The sequence below is a fragment of the Pan troglodytes genome, chromosome 14 (genome assembly GCF_028858775.2).
Source record: "Pan troglodytes isolate AG18354 chromosome 14, NHGRI_mPanTro3-v2.0_pri, whole genome shotgun sequence".
Lineage (NCBI taxonomy): Eukaryota > Metazoa > Chordata > Mammalia > Primates > Hominidae > Pan > Pan troglodytes.
The window spans coordinates 42,448,733-42,468,974 of NC_072412.2; the positions used below are offsets into that span (position 1 = coordinate 42,448,733).

General features: G+C 39.3%; 1 protein-coding gene and 1 pseudogene across 26 annotated transcripts in view; one reads left to right on the plus strand and one right to left on the minus strand.

Moving 5' to 3' along the window:
- The window catches only part of ENOX1 (ecto-NOX disulfide-thiol exchanger 1), a 584,882-nt gene that overhangs the window by 167,224 nt on the left and 397,416 nt on the right, over nt 1–20,242 (minus strand). The window lies entirely within an intron of this gene.
- LOC129136885 (large ribosomal subunit protein eL36-like) lies at nt 12,776–13,162 on the plus strand (annotated as a pseudogene).

The following is a 20,242-nucleotide window of genomic DNA, read 5'->3' on the forward strand; positions in this document are numbered from 1 at the left end:
CATAAATATCAAGGTATATTACAAAAATTGTATGTCAATAAATTTAACAACTTGGAATAGATTTCTTGAAAAACACAAATTACCAAAGCTCATTGAAAGAAAAATAAATAATCTATATAGCCCTGTATCTATTAAAGAAGTAGACTTTGTAGTTACAATTATTCCCACAAGGAAACTTCATGCCTAGATGACTTTGCTAGAGAATCCTACTCTAGTAGAAGTTAAATCTTAAGGAAAAAATAATACTAATTCTACACAAACTCTTCCAGAAAATTAAAGAAAAGGGTATACCTTCCAATTTGCTTTATGATTCCAGCATTACTTTTGTTACTTAAATCAGATAAAAACATTAGAAGAAAGAAAAACTATAGACAATATTCAGCATGAATTTTGATGCAAAATTCTAAACAAAATTTTAGCAAATTGAATATAGTATAATGAATAATACATCATGACCGAGTAGAGTTTATCCCAGAGATACAAGGTTGGTTTAACATTAAAAAGTAATTCATGTAATTTACCAAAGTAGTAGACTAAAAAAGAAAAACACACACACACGATCATCTCAATAGATGCAGAAAAAGCATCTGATGAAAATCTGACATCCATTCTCTCAGTAAACTAAAAATCAAAGGAAATTTCCTCAGTAAACGTTATGTACTTTAAAACTACACATATGATCATACTTAAAATGGTATTTCTTCATAAGGTCAGAAACAAGGCAAGGATATCCACTCTATTTCTATTCAGCCATCAGGATATATGACAACATGTGTGACTTTCAGAATAACTATATTGAGTGAAAGAAACCAGAAACTGAGTACATTCTATAGGTTTCATTTACATAAAATTCTGGAAAATGCTAAATAATTTGTAGAGACAGAAGATCAGTGGTTGTCTCAGGATGGGGATGAGTAAGAGAGGGGGTCTGAGTAGGTAGGAGGAAGAGATAACAAAGGGAAGAGGAAATGTTTTGGTGTGGCTGATATGTCCATTATTTTGACTGTGATGATTTCACAAGTATATACATATGTCAAAACTTACAAAATTGTAGAATTTAAATATGTACAATTTATTGTATGTCAATTCATTAAAGCTATAAAATATAACAGATACTTTAGGTCATAGGTAAAAACGAAAACACTGCCACAGTGAACCAAGCTATATCCAGCCAAGGTCTTGGTTTCAACTAGGGAATGCATGATAGGAGGGCATGGTTGTCCTCCCTGGCGTCAACTTAAAAGCATCAGATATGCATATATAAAGCTTTTTAGTTTCCTAACAAGAGATACTTAATAGATCTCAAATTAAACAAACACAGCCAGTTATATGCCAATTCTACAGTTTTAGAAGTCAACAAGCAGCATATTGGGGATTATGGATGAACTGAACAAAATCTAGTGTAAAACATGGTACCAGACCTCAAAGGGTTTTGAAGACTGTCGATGATTTGGTAGAGTGATGCTAATTCTCACTCTCAACACAATCCAAGCGAGGAAATTTCTCCAAAATCAGATAAAAACTTGCAGGGTTTTAGGTGTCATTGTATATCTGAATTTACTCCACAGAAATTCTTCTCCCAACTTGTTAAATTTCAAGACTTCTCCTTGGAGCCATGAGCAGAATAAGAAAAACACAGATGGCTCAACTTCACGGTAATAATGATTCAAGGCAAGCAAACCTTAAGCTGTTTATATTTCAGATTAAAATAGAATTGAGGAGAGAAACATCATTCTGGGTGCTAAAATGAATATTAAGATAAAGCTAGTGTAAGTATTATTAATATTGCACTATTATTATTTTGGGTTTGCAATCCATAGGAAATCCATGTATGCTTCTGTTTGCTTCCCTTAGAACTGGTATTTTAAATAAATTCTGCATGCTCAATAAATAGGGTCTATTTACTCAAAGGCGACAGACCCCATGGTACTCTCCACAAAGACTTCCCTCATGGCCTCCTGCTGCTGTTGTTTATAGGGCTGCAATTACAGAAAGGATTCTCAGCAAAACGAGCAATGACACCATTACCATCAACAGGAATTCTCCTGGCACTGTGGAGATTCTTTATTGAAAGAAATACAAAGCCAGTGTGTTGCTAGTAGAATGCATGAATTTGTTGGGCAATGGCTTTCTCCTTCTGGACACCACCCTGCAGGTTAATGACTCTCAATTCTGAGCATCCTTCTTCTCTCCTTCCAGCAGGTGTTTTCACACCTTTCTAAGTTAAGTGTCCCAGAATGTAAAGGCTGCCACTACAGGGAGGCAGCAGGACACAATGCATGAGACTGATCGGCAGTGAAGCCGGACTGCCTATGTTCACATCCCGGCTGCACCACTCACTAACAGTGTGACTTCAAACAGATTACTTAGCTTCTCTGTGCCCTGGTGTGCTTATTCCTAAAAATGAAGTAATAACAGCACTGATTTCACTGGGTGAGGATTAGATAAGGACTGAGATGCTTAGAAAAATGCCTGGCACATACACAATAAATGCAAGCAATTATTATTATTAACACAGCTTTGTTGACACAATAACATTTGTAGAGAATGAATGACAGCAGCTACTCTAAGCTGCCTCCTTATGGCAAGCACAGTAGGAACAAGAAATAGAAATACTTCCTCTAACAATGCAGCAAAATCTTCTGGGAGAGAGAACCATACAAGACCAGCCTATCAAATAACAATAATTATATTAATACCACCCATTACTGAGTACCTTCTACACACTGCAGTGTGTAAAATGCATCTATATATTATCTTATTCATTCCCATAACCCCATGAATTAGATGATATAACTTCCATTTTCCAGATAACAAAACTGGGACTCAGAGAAATTAAATAATTTCCCTCAGTTCACGTGGCTGAGACAAACATTTCTGAATAGAACTACCTGGCTCTTAGCCAGGTTTTTCCGCTATGCCATGTACCTTTTCAACCCAAAAGGTAGTGGTGTGTTCTGAGCAAAGGCATTCAGGAGAAAACAAATCTGCCAGGAGGCAGAGTTTCCAACAGCACACTGTCTTTGAAACTATTAAAAGGATAGTCTTAAGTGCTGCTGGGTGAAACCTGTCACACCTGAACACAGAGATAGCAATCCTCATTGCTGGGTCATCTCTCAGTGGCAGGATAATACACTTGAAAGGATGATCAGTTGTTTCCCGGTTTTTTCCTTGGCCCCTACTAGGTACCCTGATTCAAACAAGGCTGTTCATTGGTTACTTTCTCAGAGAAGGATATTGTGTAGAAAGCTCAGGGAAAAAAAAGTGTGTGGTATGTTGGCATCATGGCACTACTGGAACTGGAAGGGCTGTGACACTGGGATCTAGTGGAGGGTGCCCTGCTTTCTGGATGGCAGGGAAAGGTTCTCTGATGCTTAAATGAGTCCTTTTTTCTGTACATTTGGGATATTTCATAATTAAAAATTAAAAAGTATCTATAAGCAGGAGAAAATTTTATCTTATAATATCAATAAATAACTCTTAGAATACTCTCAAGATTAATTTTGAGAGGAAACTTATAATCATTAACTTTTATATTGAGTAACAATTCTATAAAAACACAACAGCCTAAATCAATTCAAACCTTAAAGTAAAAATGTTTGCAACATATATGACCTATTTTGTAAAGGGGCAGAATCCACAACAAAGAACCCTAGTAAATCAACAAGAAAAAAAGAAAATGTTTCAACAGATAATAAGTAAAAAACAAAAGGGAAATTTAAAAGAGAAGAAATAGATATGGTAAATTAAGATTTGGAAAAGTTCAAATAAAAACAAGATATTTTTCACGCATTAGCAAACATTTAAAGAAACAATAATAGTAGTTTCGGTGAGAATTTGAGGGCTGGGCTAACAATATGTGTAGCTAGCATTCAAAAGGTATTTATTGACATGAGAAAATTTTGCCATTTTTTCTTCACTGGTAAGAAAAAATGATAAACAACCATATGTTTGGAATGATATCAAGTTTTTAGGATTAAACACATTTGTTTATACATTTGTTGAAAAAGAAATTGGAAGGAAATACATCAAGATACAGGTAGTGGTTATTTCTGCATCTTCAAATGACAATTTTTGCTTATTTATACCTTCATGTATTCAAATTTTTATAATAAAATTACGTTATTAAAACTTTCCTTGGGGCCGGGCACCGTGGCCCAACTTGTAATCCCAGCACTTTGGGAGGCCGAGGCAGGCAGATCAGGAGTTTGAGACGAGCCTGGCCAACATGGTGAAACCCCATCTCTACTAAAAATACAAAAATTAGCTGAGTGTGGGAGCCAGTGCCTGTAATCCCAGCTACTCTGGAGCCTGAGGCAGGAGAATCAATTGAGCCTTGGAGATGGAGGATGCAGTGAGCTGAGACTGTTCCACTGCATTCCAGCCTGGGCGACAGAGCAAGATTCTGTCTCAAAAACAAAACAAACAAACAAAACTTTCCTTGGTACATTCTAGGTTCTTAAAACAACAACAAAAAAAACTCTTTGATGGCAAATGGAAGAGACAGGATTCATGTTACACATCCCTCTGTGTCCTTACAGGGATGTGCTGAGGATGTATGAAATTTCTTTGTAACAATGTTGTCGTTGTTTTCCCAAGAGCATTATTTAAGGAGAATGGACAGGTCTATGGGAAAATTTAACTTTATATAGAATGATTTTTAGGTCTAAAAAGTCTAGTTCAGCCTGGGAACACTCTTCTATGATAAAGGAATGAAAACAAATCACAATATCATATTAAGGTGATTTTCCTAAGGAAATAATGTGTTTGACAGCTGCTCCCCATTCAGTATATCTGTAAGTGAAGAAAGTCAATTGAAACTAATGTTCATCAAAGACCACTTTTAGCCACCCATTGTTGACTTGGATGTAAAATGGTAAGCATTGTGTTTGAACAATTAAAAAATCAGAAATAAAATTACTTTTTGATATTAGAATCTAAATGGTCTGAGAATATGATTGTCTTAGGGATTCTTTTTGAGAAATTAATTTTGACACTTCACTCACTTTATAAATAGAAATTTCTCCTTGGTTGTTTTCTTAACATGTTTAGAATTGATGCTAACACACTTTAGTTTATTCATTGCAGCCAACTTTTGACAACAAGCTTTCAAATTCTGGAGTTTAAATATCAAAACTTGACCTGGTAACATTATAGAAAAAAGCTAGTGGAACACCTTTAAAAAAATGGAATGTTGAAAAACAACTCCAATTAATTTAGAAATGGCAGAGGAAAATTATATGAGAAGATTTAGAGTCCTCTAAAGCAAATGATTTATTGAAATATTTTTTCCCACAGCAAGTATTAATAAGTACCTTCCATATGCCAGGCGTTGTTTTAGGAACTGGAGACGCAACTTTGAACAGGACAGACTTGCTTCTTACTTTCTGGAAGCTTACCTCCCAGTGAGGATTGATAGACATAATCAAAAGGTAAAGAAAGAAGTTACTTTCAGATTGTGCTAAGTGCCACTTACAGGGATGTAGGAGAGTTACCTGGGGTGAGAGAGGAGGGAGGAAGACGTTTGATTGGTTAAGACGGTCTGTCTGGAAAAGAACTTTTGAGTTCAGTTCCTAAAAACAAGGAGCTGGCCTGTGGTGGGAGGATATGGAGGAGGAGATTATAGGCAGAGGGAAGAGAGGGAGCAAAGGCCTGAAGGCAAGAGCAAGCCTAGCATGTTTCAGAACTAAAAGGAGGCCAGTGTGGACAGAGCCTGGTGGGTAAGGGGTACAGTGACAGATATGAGATTCAACAGGGGATTCCCAAGGGCCTCCTCATCCCCACTACTCAACTGGATAACAACTGTCTTTTATGCCTATTGACTTTCTGCTTGAACAGTCATTTAAAAGTGTTGAAAGGTGAAAAAGAAAGGTTTAAAAATCTCTGTAGTTTTAATTTTATTCTGATTGCTAGAGGATATATATAAACATACACATGCACACACACTTACATATATATAAACATATATACACATATATGCATAAACATATAAATATGTAAATGTGCACATATATACATATGTAAATACATATATATACATATATAAACATTTATAGATACATATGCGAAAACATAGACATATACATAACTAGTGTTTTCGAACATTTGACAAGGATTCATACTAGAGAATCAGTGGCATAGAAATCGCAGTATAGGAGGTAAAATTGGATATTAATGTTTGGAAGTACTTCAGACTGCTCAGGAAAAGTTAACCATAGGTGGGTGGAAGCTTTTCCCCAGCTGGAGAAGCTCAGTATGTCAATGAAACCGGAGGTTACTAATAAAAACACATGAATGACATGAACAGGTCTATTCTGAAAATAGCAGAGTTGGAAAATGCTAACATTAGAGACAGAGTCAGTAACAACAATGAAGCCTGCCAGATTGGTGTCACTTAAGAGACATGATCTAAATAGAAAGAAACTCAACCCATTGCATGAGGATGCTTAAGTTATTTTGTTTGAAGAGAAATTTATCTTGCTCAGTGGAATAAGCCAGAAGACTAAACAGGAAAAGACCATTAGGGAAAGATACCCAAAAAGCAAATCAGAACAATATGAAAAAAGTAATATCTGAAAGTCACCTATATTAATAAATTTGGTTTGCCTGTTCAGAGTTCTAAAAATGACTTGTGAGGGGAGAGTACAGTGTTTCTTTGTACTCCATTACTCTTTGGGGTAAAACCTGTTTGACAAGGAGCTCAGTTCAACATGACTGACAGTATTAATCATGCACCAATATGTGGCTAGCACTGCACTAGGAAGTGTCTCTGCTCATAAACAGTGAAACCTACTAAAGAGAAAAGGCATGATGTTAACACCACCTGGGATGTGGAGTGTATCCATTTCACAAAATCCTATCAGCAGAGCAAATAATGGGAACAAATTGACTACAGGCCAGGGTCAAATCCTAAGGTAAAAGCAGTAACTGCCCTCGGGTGGGTAGGAGAGAGCATCTCTGAAATTGGCCAGAGCTACCAGGGAAGGCTATTAGAATGAAGTGGGACTTGAGGCTGCCCTTGGAGGAGCTGGTAAAATTTTGATAGGTGGAGAGGCAGAGGAAGGTGTCTCTGAATCATTAGCAGCTGAACAAGAGCTGTTCAATCTTATCCAACCGTGAGTCTGGAAATACTGCCTAATTATTAACTAGCAGGTGAAAAGAACAGAAAACAAACCACTGGTGACACTGCCAGGCTTCCATCTGGCTGTGGTATCATTAGGAGGCCCTTAAAGTTATAGTTCTTGGGCAATAAGAAGGCAGCATCTTTTACTAAATTAACAAAATTAACTTACTAAATAACAAAAGTAATTTTAATTACACCCAGATTTAGCAGGGAAAATAAATAGCAAACATTCAAGTAAGTGTCTCTGTTGATAAGAATATAACTAGAAACACTCTTTTGGAAGTAATTTTGTGATGTCTCAACAGTAACTAAACGACCATGTCATCTGTTGACCTGGCAATTGACCTTAAAGAAATAGTCCAAATGGGAAATAAGAAGTCAAAGATACTAACTGCAGAGTTATTGATACTATTGAAAAACTGGAAACAGCTCAAAGACTACCAACAGAGTAGTCAAAGTAATGGAAACAGATGTGTGATATCATTCACCCATGGAGTTAGTAAAAGTTAAAATTATTTTAAATAGCCCCTGTTGGTGTGAGTGTAAAATGGGTTTAAATTTTATACAGGGCAATTTTGGAAATATCAAAATTTAAAATATGCATTCCTCTGAATCAGCTCCAGAAACGCTGAGAAGGGATCAACAGTTAAAATACTTAATCCACGTAGAGGGCTTTACTGACTCCAAAACATCTCCTTATTTCCTTTTTTAAAAATGACATTATCCACAATACATATGATCTTTGAAAGAAAAGGAAGAAAGAAAGATAGATATTATTGATAGTCCCATTTTCTAAGGAGGAAACTGAAGGTCAAAGAGGTAAAGGAATTTAACTTTCTCTAGCCCTAAGTTCATGTGCCTGAAAAATCATGATGCAACTGGTTGGAATTTCACAAGGCTAAATACAGTCATCTTGTTTAAGTGAAAATATCTCTTGATTTAGATACAGAACCCCATTTCATGGAGCCAAGCCAGTAGGGTCTAGGGAAACAATGGCTGTCCTATTCTTCCCTAGTGATGATAACACTGCTTCTACTACACTTGACAGAGGGGGAGAAGGAGAGAACAAAAAAAATTTTTTGGTCTTCTGACCTAGCCTGTATGAAAGAACAAATAACTTATGTGCAAATATAAGATACAGTGTGAGTGCTGAAAACAAGCTAAGGATTATGAGAGGTCTATTATCTACATGTGTTGTATATACTTGGAGAGCACGTTTGAATGGGGGAGGTGCGGCATTATTTCACAGCAGGAGAAATAATCATTCTCATCATTTCTAAAAGCCAGGCAGCCTTCAGTCAGTTTCACAATAATCAATTAATTAGCTAAAGTAAATATTTAGAATGAGTTACAGCACAAAGATATGAAATCATGGCATATAAATGAGCTTTAGACATGTAAACTGACTCTTTAGGAGGAGAAATTACTCAAGAGGGAGAAGTGGTACTGCACCAGATGGCTGTGTCTAATAATAACTTCAATGGACACATATGATACTTGTTTAATTATTTATCAAGGAGAATGCCTGCAAAAATTTAGTAAGTTTATAAAATTTTTGGCAAGTACAAGACTGTGTCAGCCAATAATGCATTTTGAGTTTAAAATGCTCCCTCTTGGTGGCTTATTATAATACTTAATCCTAGACCAAGGATTCACCATTTTTCTGTCTCAGTTTCACCATCTGTATTAACAACTGAAAAACCTTTACCCAAATCACGGAGTTTGGGACTCTTTAGGACTTTACTTTTTATATTATCCCCTGAATCAAATACTTCTTCCTACTTAAACCATTTCCAAAAGTGTACCGTCATATCCTAATTGTCTTAATTCTGTCTCATTGCCATTTCCCCCTTAAGTTGCCTCACAATCTATCTGCCTGACTTCTAGACAAATAACTTCAAAGAGTTGTCTATAGAAGGTTTCTAGTTTTCTTTTTCATTTCTCATTATTCTCTTTCATTTCTTTCTCCCTCCCTCCCTTCCCTTTTTTGGTTTTGTTTTTGCTTTTCGAAGGAGGGCCAATTTAAAAACAAAATGGAAAAAGCACATCCATTACTATCTGAAGGCACTGGCTACTACGAATCCCTTTTCTTTGTGCAGCCCTTTTGGCTTTTTGCAAGACCTCCCTATGTACCATCTCACCCGTTCCTTATGATATTGTTCAACCTTTAACCCACTGACCTGCCTTCTATCCCCACAGCTCCCTCAGAATGGCCCTTGTGAAGGTCACCAATGAACCCGGCCCCCATTGCAGTCTTTTAACTTTGCCCCTCAGAAGTAATCAATCATGCCGGCTACTACTTGGCTGAATATGTGACTTGGATCCCGTAACGTTGCACACTTCTCTTTTTCTTCTAATTTTCTGACTACTCATTTCCTCTCAACCCCCTTTGCTGGCTTATCACCTTCTTCCTAAGCTATAACTGCTGGAAGTTTTCAAAGCCTACTGCTGTTCCCTCTATTCTCTTTATGCCATTTCCCTCATGCCCATGGTGCCAGTCATGCTGATGAACACAGATCTCTCTGGATGTGATTATCACTGGCCCACCCATCTCTTACTCCAGACCCATATATCCCTGTGTCTACTCAGTATCACCACTTAGATATCCCACAGGAGTTCCAACCCGGGAAGTACCAATCTGAGTGCATGATTTCTCCCTCTATTTGTTCCTCCTGTGTTTCTCACTTCATAAACCCATTTACCCAGTTGCTTAAGCTAGAAACTTGGCATTCATCTTGATTCTCTCTCTCTCACTCCCCTGTCGTCTAATCCATCACAAAATCCTAAGGCTTCTACCACAAAAGCTTATTCCAATTTGTCCTTATCTCTCCAACTTCACTATCATGCCCCAAGTCAAAGCCCTACTCACCTGGGACCTGGACATGTGTGGCCTCTTAACTGATTCTCTTGATTCTATTCCTACCCTACTTCCCAAATCCATTCTCTTTTAACATTAAATTCAATCATAGAATCCCTCTGTTTCAGGGAATGAATAAATAAATCACCTTCAATCAATTAATTTTAGAATTAAGATCAAACCCTTTCCCAGGACCTGCAGGGCCTCTAACAACCACTTTGAGCTCTTCACATAACCAGTTCCACCTCAACCACCAAGCTGGTTGTCCAGGACTTCTCCAAGCGAGTCAAGCTTCTTCTGCCTCTGGGGTCCTCTTCCATGCTCTTCCTTCTCCACTTTCCAGAGCTGGCTCCTTCTCATACCTCAGAATCTCAGTTTAAATTTAGTCTCCACAAAGACACTGTTCGTGGTTACCTGAAGATCCATGGTAAGTTCCCCCTTACGGTCTATTACTGCAGCATTGTATTATTTCCTTTATAGTAATCATTACCATTTCTAATGATACGTTCATCAATTGGTTTACTTGTTTACTACCTGTCTCCACAATCAGAATATGAGCTCCATGACAGCAGGAATAACTTTAGGTATTCACAATAAAAGATGGTTAATAAATATGGGAGTGAAGGAGGGATACTACTAAACTATGACATTAAAACTAGTATGAGGCCGGGTGCAGTGGCTCACGCCTGTAATCCCAGCACTTTGGGAGGGCGAGGCGGGTGGATCCCCTGAGGTCAGGAGTTCAAGACCAGCCTGGCCAATGTGGTGAAACACCGTCTCTACTAAAAATACAAAAAATATAAATAAAAAAAATTAGCCAGGCGCAGCGGCAGGTGCCTGTAGTCCCAGCTACTCAGGAGGCTGAGGCAGGAGAATCATTTGAACCCAGGAGGTGGAGGTTGCAGTGAGCCAAGATCACGCCATTGCACTCCAGCCTGGGCAACAAGAGCTAAACTCTGGAGGAGGAATGTAATATTAATTCAAACACCCATTTTTTTTTCTTGAGAATAAAATTTTAGTTTCAATATTTTCTATATATTTTGGTTTCATGTTTACATACACATTTAAAATCATTAATATGTTTTTCTTTAAAAGCTACTGATTTCCTTATGAATTTGTTTTTTTCATTCAAAGTGTAAAATGAATGACTCTCATTAGATGTGTTTTGAAGAAATATCTTTGCTGTGTTCTTTTCTCTGTGTTCAGCCACGAGAAATTGGTGTGAGGCTGCTGGAGTGGGATGGGTCCCTATCCTGACAATTATAAGTCAGTATAAAAAAGTCTGAGGCAAAAGCAGGCATAGCTCTGTGGGCATTTCTGATATTTTACATTAGTCATTAGAAATAATTCATATAAAAAAGGAAGATGACCAATAATAAGAGAAAATAATGTGAAGCATTGTATTTTTTAATTGCTGCTCGAAGAGAGTTCATTTTCAGCCAAAACACAATAGTACTTTGCTCCTTTGGCTAGAAGTACAAGTGATTCCAAGAAACTTAAGTATTCTCAGAGCTACCTGCTATGGGTATTTAGGCCTAAGTCCTGATAAAAGGTAATCACAAGCTTTTAAGAAAGGTATTTTTTAATTTCTTCTTTTCAAATTGGAAAGAAAGTGGGCAAATGGTTTGTAGTGTTCTAATAAAATAGATTAGATAAAAGGGGCAAGAAATCACAGGCTAAAGTTTTTTTATTCAATACATATTTATTGAATATCAATGCATAACAAGAATGGTTCCAGGAGGCATAAGAAACACAAAGATGAATAAAATATAGTTCTTCCCATTAAGAGGCTCATCATTAGGCAGAACATACAGATTAGACAGATGGATGGATGGATGGACTAACGACAGGTGGGTGGATGGATGGATGGATGGATGGGTCAATGGACAAATAGATACAGCATAAAGAGAGGATGAATGATTAAGCATGGTCTTCTAGCACAAAGAAAGTTACAAGAATTATACATGAAACAAGGAATAATTGAGACTCTATGAATGTAAAGAAATGAATGTAGTTCATTAATTTGATCCATATCTCAGTTGCCTTACTGATATTGTTTGGATGTATGTCCCCTCCAAATCTCATGTCGAAATATGATCTCCAGTGTTGGAGGTGGGGCCTGGTGGGAGGTGTTTGGGTCATGGGAGTTGATCCCTCATGGATAGCCCCTTCCTATGGTAATGAATGAGTTCTCACTGTTATTCACAGGAGAGTTGGTTGTTTAAAAGATCTTGGCACCACCTCCTCTCTCTCTTGTTCCCTCTCTTGCTATGTGGGCATACCTACTGCTTTCTACCATGATTGTAAGCTTCCTGAGACCTCATCACAAGCCTAGAAGATGCAGGTGCTGTGCTTGTATAGCCTGAAGAACTGAGACAAATGAACATCTTTTCTTTATAAACTGCCTAGTCTCAGGGATTCTTTTACAGCAATACATAATGAACTAATACACTTGTGCAATATCAATAGGCTTTTCTTTTAATATCTACAAAATTCTTACAGAGAATGAATGAAAAATGAAGTCTCCTCTTGAACAGCCCAAGGTTAGGCTGCTCCTGTATGACTAGCCAATTTCATTGAGTGAAAATTCAATGGCATCCCAAACTTGGCATGTTCTTCATTAGGCAAGGAAAGGAATAAGCAAGAGTGCCTGGAGTATTTCTCTCAAATCTATCAAAAGTGGAGAAACCAGTCAAGACACACTGTTCTGTAGAACTAAACAAGATAATCTCCAGACCTCTGTCTCCTTGTCCATAATATGAAAGTGCTGTGGCAGCCAATGATGAGCAGCAGCCATGGCTCTGCATTACTCCGGGGCCCTGGGCCTCAAACAAGGGCCACGAGGTGACCAAGAACACAAGCAAGCCGAGGCACAGCCGCTGGCATGAACATCCCACCAAGCACACCAAGTTCATGGGAGATGTGATCTGAGAGGTATGTGGCTTTGCCCCATGCAACATGCCATGGAGCTGCCACAGGTCTCCAAAGACAAACAGGCCCTCAAATTCATCAAGAAAAGGCCAAGGAGGAGGAAGAGAGAGGAGCTGAGCAACATTCTGGTCATGGCTTCCATGAGGAAAGTGGCTGCCAAGAAGGACGAATTCCTCCCCTCCCCACAAAATAAAACCTTTACAGGAAAAAAAAAAAAAAAAAATGCAAGGGCTGGACCAGATCAGTGTTAGCAGAAAGATTAGCAGATAGATTTCTTCACATATGAACTGGCGTTGGCTCCTTGGAGTGCTATGTTGCAATGGAAGCACACATTCTACCTCAGTAGCAAGAAGGCCCTCTGATGGACTAGCAACATCTGCCATGAGCATGGGAATAGCGTGACACATTCACTACTGTGGGGCAGATCACTAAGGTTTAAATGAAATGTTATCTCCAGGGCCAAGTGCAGTGGCTCACACCTATAATCCTGGAACTTTGGGAGGCCAAGGCAGGCAGATCACTTAAGCTCAGGAGTTCAAGACCAGCCTGGCAACATGGTGGAACCCCATCTCTACTAAAAATATAAAAATCAGTCAAGTGTGGTGGTGTGTGTTTGTAGTCCCAGTTACTCAGGAGACTGAGGTAGGAGGATCACTTGGATAGCTTGAGCCTGGGAGGTCAAGACTGCAGTGAGTCGAGATTGCACCACTGCACTCCAGCCTGGGCACCAGAGTAAGACTTTGCCTCCAAACAAAACAAAACCAGCATGAGATATTATTATCTAAAGTCCTTTTAAACTCTCAAATCTTATGATTTCCACTAACATTGAGTTGGTGTGATTATCTTCCTATATATAGTGGACAACATATCACAATAAATTCTTAATTATCCATACTTTCGTTATTTTTGCCCCAATGTTGCTTTCATTCTCATGAATGTGATCCGAAGAAACACAGCCTTATCCACAAGCATGGAGCCCAGCAGGAAGCTGTTTAAAGCAGAATACTTTGTTTACTCATTCAAAGAAGCCCATGCCACATAGTCTGCGATGGGCTCAGGAATAGCAAGAGGTTTGCCAAGGTGATGCAGGTGAGAAAATACGCATTTCTTGTTCTTTCCTGCTCATATTTCCACAAAGTTTCTTTACAGAACTGTAAATTCAGAAATCAGATAGAGCCATGATGAAAACAATTACAAATAAAAACAAACGATGGCCACTTATTTGAGATTTCAGATAGCATGTACCCCGGTTACCTCTTACTGATAAGAAAATCTCTACTTGGTGCTGCTCTTTTCCGAAGATTGCTTGAACTGACACCATCTAATCGCTAGCATCTAAATTACTATTCATTTTCGTGTTTATCCTCTGGTACTGGTTACTCAGCAGATGCCACTGCTACGTCAAAAGCCCGGAAACTGGCAGGAGAATGTCCTTCCTTTTCTTGCTCCTTGTTTCTTCAAAGTCTAGCAAGATTTGAGTTCCTTACAATGATTCTCCTGCATCACTCACATGGCCGTATGTGTGACTGACTCGGTAGGAGCTCTCTGCATCCATTAAAGACCAGATATACAAACAAACAACATCATCTCCACCAAAAAGATTACCTTAATTTTTTTCTTTTTTGAGACAGTTTTGCTCTTGTAGCCCAGGCTGGAGGGCAGTGGCAGCATCTCGGCTCACTGCAACATCGGCCTCCCGGGTTCAAGTGATTCTCCTGTGTCAGCCTCCTGAGTAGCTGGGATTACAGGCACGCACCACCATGCCTGGCTAATTTTTTGTATTTTTAGTAGAGACACGGTTTCACCATGTTGGCCAGGCTGGTCTCGAACTCCTGACCTCAGGGGATCTGCCCACCTCAGCCTCCCAAAGTGCTGGGATTACAGGCGTGAGCCACCAGTTCCGGCCAAGATTACCTTAACCACAGGAGATACTCTTCCTGTGGTTCCTGTTAAAAGTTACCATGTTGCTTTATTCCTTCCAGATATTAACCAGATGTTAGTCATTTTAGCATTGTGCATATTAATGTCTTATGTTCTTGATTTTTAAGATTTTCCCTCTAAGTCTTAGAAAGTCAGAGCTTTAAGGGAGCCTGAATACCTGCCTTTGACAGCTAGGCACCACAAGGCCCTCGAAATCTGTGCAACTTGCCCATGGCCACTTCGCCACCGTGTGATAGAGCAGGGTAGGAGCAACACCACCTCTCCAGGGCCCATGGCCCTGTGCTTTCCTCTTGCCATACTGAGTGGCTTTTCCTGCACTTTCATGCCCTTTCCAGTCTTCTCTGGTGGGTGAGGCCTGCTGCACACTGGGCTCCTCTGGTGCCCCTGCAGAATCTCTGGCCTGCCCCTCTCTTGGCGAAGCCCCAGCAAGGATGACATAGAAAATTCAGACAAGGATGAAGTCATCGTTTTCCTCTATTATTTTTCTAAATTGCCTTTTTCCTACCCATGACTAGGCAGTATTTCCTCACAGCTGGGGATGAACAAATTCAAAAAGATGTTCTCAAATACATGGTTTCCAAGAGAGGCCACTAAGTGTTGAAAGTATAAAATGAACATTTTTGAGTGATTGCACAGTTCATGAAAATGTCTCTGGTTAGAACCTCATCAGCAGTGATTCACTCTGTGCATAGGGTCCCCATGGAGACTGGAGTCACCTCACATTAGGGTATTGAGGCTCATTTTTCCTGCTGAGATGGAATAAATGGCTAGGATGCATTAACTGATGGCGGTCACAAGGGTCCCATCCAGTGAAGTGAGGAATATTTCTTTAAAGATGCCCTTGTGGTCAGAAAGACTTACTGAACTTTAAGACTACCATATTTCTCCTTCCCCTTAAAGAAAAAGAGTCCTTTTGCTCTATAGGCATAAACATTCAGAAGTAAAGCCTCAAGGTCAAAATTATATCTTCTATGATAGATAGCAAGATAATGTCCCTGTTAAAGAGGAAAATATAGTTTATTACAGTTCAATCATGTTTTTCTTGATGCCCAAAACATCTTTTTCAAGATAATAACCAATTAAATGAGATTATATACCGTGTGTCTTAGTCTATGGGAAGCTTCTGCAACAAATACTACAGACTAGGTAGCTTATAAACAACAGAAGCTTATGTTTTGGAGGCTAAGAAGTCCAAGACCAAGGCACTTGGAAGATGTGCCATCTGGTGAGGACCCACTTTCTGGTTCAAAGACAGCCTCTTCTCATTTCATCTTTACATGGTGGAAGCAGTGAGGGGGCTCTCTTGGGTCTCATTGAAAAGGGCACTGATCTCACTCATGAAGGCTCTGCCTTTATGACTTAATTACCACCCAAAGTCCCCATGTCCTAATATCATCACCTTGGGGGTTAGGATTTCAACATATGAATTTGGGGGTATGCAAACATTCAGACCACAGCACAGTGCTTGAGCATAGCAGACACTCAATACATGAGTTTTAATTTGTATATGCAACTATGTTTTAGGTACTTTACAGCTCAACTACTTTTATTTAAAAATTTTTCAGTTTTAAAACTGCATCGTAAGTAAGACCACAGAAATGTAGCATCAGACAAGCTTCCCTGCCCATTCCAAGGCCAGATGAGGATTTTTTTGTTTGTTTCTCCACCAGCCAAGAACCTGGGGTGCTTCAAGGACTCAAACTTTAGTTGCAGTTTCCAGGCCTCATGTTTTAGAAGGTCTAAAATAGGCCCAGAAATCTACTTTCCAGAGGATGCTGAAACAGATGACCTGCAGCAAATACTCTAATATAATTGACTCTTGAAGAACATGTGTTTGAATTTTGAAGGTCCACTTATCACCAATTTTCTTCAATAAAAGTTATACTAAGTATGCCTGCCTCTCCTGCCTCCCCTTCCATCTCCTTCATCTCTTCCATCTCTGACACCCCTGAGACAGCAAGATCAACTTTGCCTTTTCCTCCTCCTCCCAGCCTACCCAACGTGAAGACGAGGAGCATGGAGACCTTTATGATGATCCACTTCTGCTTGATGAATAGTAAATGTATTTTCTCTTATCATCTCTTCTTTTTTTTTTTTTTTTTTTTTTGAGACAGGGTCTCTGTCACCCAGGCTGGAGTACACTAGCACGATCATGGCTCACTGTAGCCTCAATCTCCCAGGCTCAAGCGATTCACCTGCCTCAGCCTCCTGAGTAGCTGGGACTACAGGTGCATGCCACCATGCCCCACTAATTTTTTTTTTCAGAGGTAGGTTTTACCACCATGTTGGTTAGACTGATTTCAAACTCCTGGACACAAGCAATCCACCTGTCTCGGCCTCCCAAAGTGCTGGGATTGTAGGCACTGGGCCCAGCCCCTTCCTTATCATTTCTTAATAACATTTATTTTTCTTCTAGCTTACTTTCCTGTGAGAATATAGCATATAATACACATAAATATAAAATATATGTTAATCAACTGTTTACACTATTATAAGGCTTTTGGACAACATCAGGCTACTGGTAGTTAAGTCTTGGGGGAGTCAAAACTTATATGTAAGTTTTTTACTGTGTGGGGGTGAGCAGCTCTAATCCTGGCTTTGTCCAGGGGTCAGCTATAGTGTCACAGAGCTATGATTTGTGGGTGTGCACTGGGTACATGTGGGTGCCTCCACATGGCTTGCAGAGGATGGTTGTCACTTCTCCTCCAATAGGAGATGTCAGGACAAGGGGATCATTTTCTACAGGGGCCAAGTCTTCTCTTTTCATTCCCTTAAAATAGAAAGTCATCCAAGGTCACTCTTCTCCCCTTCCCCATGCCTTCCTAAACTGCTCTCCAATGAGGGTAACACAAACTAACACATTTGATCCCTATAATATGTACCACACTTCACCGATTCTAGAAAAGGTAACAATTCTCTGATGATGATTATTCCCTCCTTCTTTACAGACAAACTCAGAGAAGTTAACTAACTCGCCCAAGTTTACACAGCTAAGGGAACAAGCCTGGATTCAAACCTAAGACCTCAGGCTCTAAAGCCACCATCTGTCTCTTGCAGAGACAGTTCCTCAATGTTGAAGGAAAAATTTTTTCTCCTGAAAGACCACAGAAAGGATCCCCACATACTGCTGTAATAGGCTAACGCCCCTCTGTCCTTGCACTTTCCCATCTTTCCAACCCTCTGCTTGCCATCCTCAGCTCTGCCCATCCAGCCACCCCTCCACTTTCTTGCCTCATCAGCCCACCCCTTTTTCCATGGCTCCACTGCCACTCTTGTAGGAGTGTGTAGTCCAGCTCTGAAATTACTCTCCTGAAAATGCTCATGCCTTCTTTGTGCCCTTGTCCTTTCATTCTCACCACCTGTTAAAATCCAACCTTGGATAAACCCACAGAGAACTTCCTTCTCTGTGCCTGCCTACTGGGAGGACACAACAGTGCTGGAGAAAACCACGCAGGGCTCTCAAAGAGTGTCCAGACATCTTACCATATTTTTCTGGTCAGCTTCCTGTCTCTCCCCCAGTGAAACCTTCAAGGGTTCTCCCTTCTCTTCCAACCTTCCATTCCTCATCAGCCCACTTATCCTCAGCAGATGCCTGTCCTTTTCTGAGAAATGGAATCCATTAGCCAGGAACTCCCTCCACCTGAGTTACCAAATCAGCAATCCCACCTGCTCTGCATTCTGGACTTCCCATGCAGGACGTACATAGGTTGACTCAAGTCCATCTCATTTGTGTTAAACTTTAAAAATTCCAAGTTTCTGTTTTCTTTGAGAGAGTGTTACTTGCTTTCAGACTGCAATGTATATATTCTCTCCCATACTGATGATCACTTTTTGGTTATTGTCATAAACCTGAGTGCATGACCACCATGGTGTTATTCATAGAAGTCTACTTGATGTTACTAAGTTGTTCCTGGTTCAACTTTAGTACAATATCTAGATCACAGGACCCAGGTTCGAAAATGGAAATCTGCAGCATTCAAGGACAATAAAAAGTGATGTGCATAATAATTACATAATTGAAATCTTTAAATTTCAATGTAATACAAATAAATCTCTATGATTCGCCCCTACCCCCACCACTAATGATGTCTTTCCACCTAAGGTATTTATTTTTAAAAACAAAAGTGTAAAGATAGAGCTGGCCTTAGGCAAAAAACGTAGGAGACTTTGCTTTAATCATTTGCCCCCAAATCCTAATATAGTAGAAACACTTTAGGCAGATAGACCTGGTTATCAATTCCAGCACTGTTTCCTTCCAGCTGAGTAACCTTGGGTGAGTTAACTCACATCACCTAAACTCAGTTCCCTCATCTATAAAATGGGGTTAATAATATTTAGCTAGCAGAGGATTCAATGATGCAAGATATTTAGAGTATTTGGCACATATTAGGTGCCAAATAATTATAGGTTTTATTACTATTGTTTTTAGTGTTCCTAGTAAAGTCACTCATATCATAGCCCCAGATCTTTAACTTCTTATATCCCTAGGCAATACATACATTCACTTTAAAAAGACTTTGTCTGTAAACTTCTGCTTCCAGCCACCAGAAAGTAACAAGGATAGAATTTATTCTCCTACTTCAAACAACTCAAAAATCAAACAAAATATATGAAATGATGGTTTTCAGATACTGTACAACAAGAAGTACAGGATAGTGATCATTGAGAGACGGGAAATAAATGAAGTGAAACTTATGATAGTCCCAGTCACTGTCTAGAAGGTTTCCAGGGCTTAATGCAAGGAAGAGAAACCAGAACAGAGCCTGAGGTCTGTCTGAATTAGACATCTGGGGAGACCAATGCCCCTGGAAATTTCAGGGCAGAGTACAAGACAGGAAGGAGCCAATCAGAGAGAGAGAGCTTTGGAGATCTTCAGAGGTCCCCTCAGAGTCTGTGGCTGCATGTTGATTAGGAGAGACGGAGAGGAAAGTGCGAAGGCTGGGGCAAAAGCCACAGATGGAACCTTTCTGAAGCTCACAAAGGACAGGGAGTAGCTCAAGTTCTCAAGATCCAGAGAGAAGCAACCTCGCAATATGCCAGTAAAGAGTTCCCAGAAGTGTTTTGCCTCAGAAACCGGACGAAATTATCTCCAGCCTAAAAGCTGCTTAGATACATTAACCCAAGTATAAAATCAAAGCCTTGAGAGAATCAAACTGTTTCCAAGGAACTTGACTGCATCTCAAAACAAACAAACAAACAAACAAACAAAAACTTAAAAATATTTTAAGGAAGACAAAAAAGGAAAGAAAAAAAAATCCAGCACCTGACAACATAAAATTCACAACGTCTGGCAACCAATAATAAATTAGTAGGCATGCAAAGAAACAGAAAAATAAGACCTATCATAAAGATAAAAATCAATCAAGAAAGAGATTCAGAAATGTCACAGA